The sequence below is a fragment of the Petaurus breviceps genome, unplaced genomic scaffold, assembly GCF_028583685.1.
Source record: "Petaurus breviceps papuanus isolate PSGF00001 unplaced genomic scaffold, PetGlider_PUasm1.0 173, whole genome shotgun sequence".
NCBI classification, from domain to species: domain Eukaryota; kingdom Metazoa; phylum Chordata; class Mammalia; order Diprotodontia; family Petauridae; genus Petaurus; species Petaurus breviceps.
The window spans coordinates 31646807-31651067 of record NW_027185759.1 but is presented as its reverse complement, the minus strand read 5'-3'; the positions used below and the strand labels follow the sequence as shown (position 1 = coordinate 31651067).

The 4261-nt window shown below is 54.6% G+C and overlaps 1 protein-coding gene across 1 annotated transcript in view; it reads left to right on the top strand.

The window, feature by feature from the left end:
• The first annotated feature begins 3657 nt into the window (after positions 1–3657).
• Positions 3658–4261, top strand: part of EIF5A2 (eukaryotic translation initiation factor 5A2) — a 13891-nt gene continuing 13287 nt past the window's right edge. The window contains exon 1 of the mRNA XM_069083578.1: positions 3658–3772. The gene's annotated coding sequence lies outside the window, so the exon portion shown is untranslated. The remainder of the gene's footprint in view (positions 3773–4261) is intronic.

Sequence of the window (4261 nt, the reverse complement as noted above, 5' to 3'; positions counted from 1 at the left end):
CCTTCTTTGTCCTCTCTTCCACACCTCTGCCTGAGGAAATCCCATCCATACTTTAAAGGCCATTTCAAATTCCATCTCCTCTCTGAAGCCTTCCCCAGTCCCCTCCCCCATTTCAGACTTCACAAAACCCTTCTCTTATCTACTCATCATGGATTATTTTATATTATGGTTACCATAGTGGTCTGGCTATAGGCTGGATTTCATCCAAAAAATCTGAACTGAACAAAAATTATCAACATTATTTTTCCAAATATAACGTGTAAGTTATCCTTTCTGAGGGCTCTTAAATTAGTGGTGTGCCCTATATTCAGAGCAGCCAGCATCTGGACCAATGTGGTATATGTATATCATATTTCCCTACCATTTGTGAGCTTCATAGTAGTAATAATAAGTGACATAGGATGCATGGGGTGTTCAGGGAGAACTAGCAGCTCTGGAGTGAGGGCTTCGGTGTCCACCCTCACCCAGCTCTCCCCTGTGACTCCAAGAAGCTGCAGCCCAGTAAAACTGTCTCCATAGATGGGCTAAACCAGGTTGGGGGTAACCAACATGCCTCAAGCCTGCAGGTGAGTTGGGGCATGTCTACTCTAAGCTTGTGAAGACTCCCCCTGGCAGAATGAGTGCATGAGAAGAATTTGTTCCAACAGCCATGAGGCAGCTCGGAGCCTGGTCAGACAGCAGGGTCATCGCTGCCTCCCGAGTCATCGCCAGTCGTAATGACTTTTGTCCTGCTGCCACTGGACAGCGATGACTGGAAGAGAGAGTGAGGCTGACGCCTTCCTGCAGCTCTGCCTCACTTAGACCCAACTCATGGCAAGTCAAGTCCTCACCTCATGACGCCATCCATCCTCTGCCAAAAAAAGGACAAAGAACAATAACTGACATATCACGCTTCGAGGTTTGTGAACCACTCTGTGTCCATGATCTCATTTTATCCTCACAACCACCTGGGAGCTAGAAACTACAGGCATGATCACCACTCTTTTACAGATGAGCTAATGAAACACAGAGAGATGCCGAGACCTGTGCCTTGGAACACTTAATTAGGATGGGGAAACAAGAAAAATGGCTGAATTGCTGAAGTTAAGCCTGGAGAAGAAAAGGTGAACAAGAGAGGGGGATGACTGAAGGATTATGGTGCAGAAGGTAATTTTTCCTCAATGCTCCAGAAGACAGAATTTTTTAGCACCAATTGTTGAAAGTTATATGACAGCAAACACTGGGTTGATATAAGGAAGAACATGTAGTCAGAGCTCTCCAACAATGAAATGGGCCTTCCTCCACAAAGAGGTAGATATATGGTAGAAGGGAACTCCTGCACTGAGGTCTTACTAGAAAGTCACTAACAGTTCTGTGTAGATGCTCCCGATGTATAGAAAAATGTATAGAATTCACCTTCTGAAGTCACTGGGATTTCCTGTTCCAAACCCTCCATCTACTCTGTACAGAGCTTTCCCCTATTCACCTATACTCATATTGTCTTACTCATCAGAATATAAGTTCTTTGAGAGCCTGAACTAGTTTTTGCCTTTCTTCTATCCTCAGTTAGCAGGGTACATTGTATAAGTACTCATTAACGGAGTGCACATAGTAAATCATTAATAGAAAAAAATTACTATTACTTTTTTGGATTCTTCCATCAATGATAGGAAATTGAAAATCCTGCCCCTGTACAGTAGAGATGTACTATATTTGGGTCATAATGTACTTTTGTAACATTACATGAAATTAAGTTGATTTTAAGTATTAAAATATCAGACTTTGTGCCAAGGACTGGAAAAGACAAAAACCAGATAGACAGTGCTTGTCTTCGTGGAGATCAGTCTGGGGGGAGTGGGGGAAGGAACATGTCCCAGATAATACAAAATAAGCCCGAAGTAATTGGGGAGGGTAGAGAAGGATGCTTAAAACTGAGGAACGGCACAAAAAAGACCTCTCTTGCGTGGGAGGCGGCATTGAACTACTAAGCCTTGAACAGAGCTGGGGGTTCCAAAAGAAAAATGTGAGGAGGAAGAACATTCCGGTCTGGGCAGGGGCAAGGAGGAAACATTAGAGATGGGATGTCGAGTGGGGGAGTCACAGCTAGAACATAGCTAGATATTTAAGCATTAACTATGTGCCAAGCATTGTGCCAAACGCGGGGTACATACCCAAGCAGGCCAGTCGGGGCCCCCTTATGTGAGCGCCTTCTTTAGGAGACTCGCTCCAAGTTATCTTGTACACACAGTTATTTGCACGTTCCCCCACGCCCACCCGATTAGACTGTTAGCTCTTTGAGAGCAGGGATTAATCTTGCCTTTATTTATAGCCCCAGCTCTGATCCTGTGCCTGGAACATAAAAGGAGCTGGGTAAATGCTTGTTGACTCGGGGAGCTTAGGTCCTAATTCGGAATGGCAATGTCTAACTCGGAACTAGAAGGTGAAAGGGAGGCAGGGGAAGGGAGGGGATCACTGGGGGCCACGGCACAGGTGAGGTGGGGGAGGTGACCGCAACATTTGCTAATCTTCTATTGGCAACCGTGTGTTAAACACCAGGGAGCGGAAGAAAGGCAAAATTTTACAGTTCCTGCCCTCAAGCGGCTCCCAATCTAGTAAGGAAGACTGAAAGCCAACAAGAAAGAGTGGGATAAACTGGAGGTAATCTACGGGAGCAAAGAGCTAACCCTGAGGGGAGCTGGAAAAGGTAGGATTTTAGCTGGGACCAGAAACGTAGAGGAGGAAGGGGAGAGGAGGAGGGGGAGGAAGAGGAGGAGGCGCGGGAGCAGCAGGAGGAGGAGAGAAAGAAAGGGGGGAAAGAGGGAGCGAAGAAGGGAGAGGGGAGGAGGAGGGGTAGAAGTAGGGGGGCCAGCCAGTGTAATGTCTTGTGCAAACAGCCGCGAGGCCGGTATCGGGGGTCTCCAGGTTCGGGGGTTAGGTGTAATGAGACTGGGGAAAGGACCGAGTTCTGGCGGGCTTCATGTTTGAGCCCCTCAAGGCTCCTGAGTAGGGGGCGCCAGGGCTTGGTCCGACGCGCTGCGCTTTCGGGGATCACTCCAGTGGACTAAAGGGGAGAACCTAGAGGCAGGGGGGCCGAGCTGGCCCAAGCCCACTGAGGGAAAGTCACGGGGCGGGGCCTCCTGCAGGTGGGAGAAGAGGATTCTTCTGGAGCAAGGTCATCTCCCAGCCTGCAGGACGCCCTGGGCTGAGTGGACCGAGGCAGCCAGAGCCCCAGCGCACGCGTCTCCCATGGCAACCGCCCGATCCGCTCCGCTCCCCCCCCCCCCCCTCGCGTCGTCACGTGCCGCGAACCCTACCCCTCCAGGGGGCGTGGCTTCCCCGAGAAACAGTTGACGGACCAGGATGGCGGCGGAAACCGAGGGGAGAGGGCAGGGCGGGGGACCTCGAAGGAGTCAAGTGGGTCCCCGCCTAAGAAATCAGCTGGGCCTGCGGGAGCCCCCCAGGCTGGAACTGGGCTGTTTGAAGGCACGTGGCTCTGCCAAGCCTTCTTCATGTGACTGGGCGGGACTGGGGTCCTCGCAGCCAATGGCGGTCTGAGGGGGCGGTGCCCATGACGCGCCGAGGACCTATTAAGGAAAGGGGGAGTGGCGAGCGGGCCGGGGAGGAGACGAGGGGGCCGGCCTGGGGGGGGAGGGGGTGTGAAAAGTGCTTGCCGGGCCCCGCCCCGTCTCCCCAAGTCTCCTAGCCGCCTAGCATCCCCGGCCGCCGCCGCTGCCGCCGCAGTGGGCTATCGGCCGCGTTGAGCGCGGGGTGACGCTCCGCGGCTGGCTGGAAGGTGAGCGCCAAGAGCCCGGCGGGGACACGGGCGGGGGCACTGACGGAGCATCTTGGGGCAAGGGAGGCTCCGGCTAGCGGAGGGCTGCTGCTGGCTCCCTGCGGGGCGCGCCGGCCAGGGCCGGGGCCTGGACGGGAGCGTGCGCCCCCCCTCCCCAACCTCGCGCCAGGTAGCGGGGGAGGGGGGGGGGAGAGGGACGCGTGTTCCAGGGCCGGCGCGTCAAGGTGTGGGGGGAGTAGGGGGGAGGTGGGGGGGGGAGGAGGGGGGGCGCGCGCGCCGGGCGGGGGGGGGGGGAGAAGAGCAGCGCGCGCCCCGGGCTGAGGAAGGGGGAGGAGAAGAGCAGCGCGCACCCCGGGCTGAGGAAGGGGGAGGAGAAGAGCAGCGCGCGCCCCGGGCTGGGGAGGGGGGAGAAGAGCAGCGCGCGCCCCGGGCCGGGGAGGGGGGAGAAGAGCAGCGCGCGCCCCGGGCTGAGGAAGGGGGAGGAGAAGA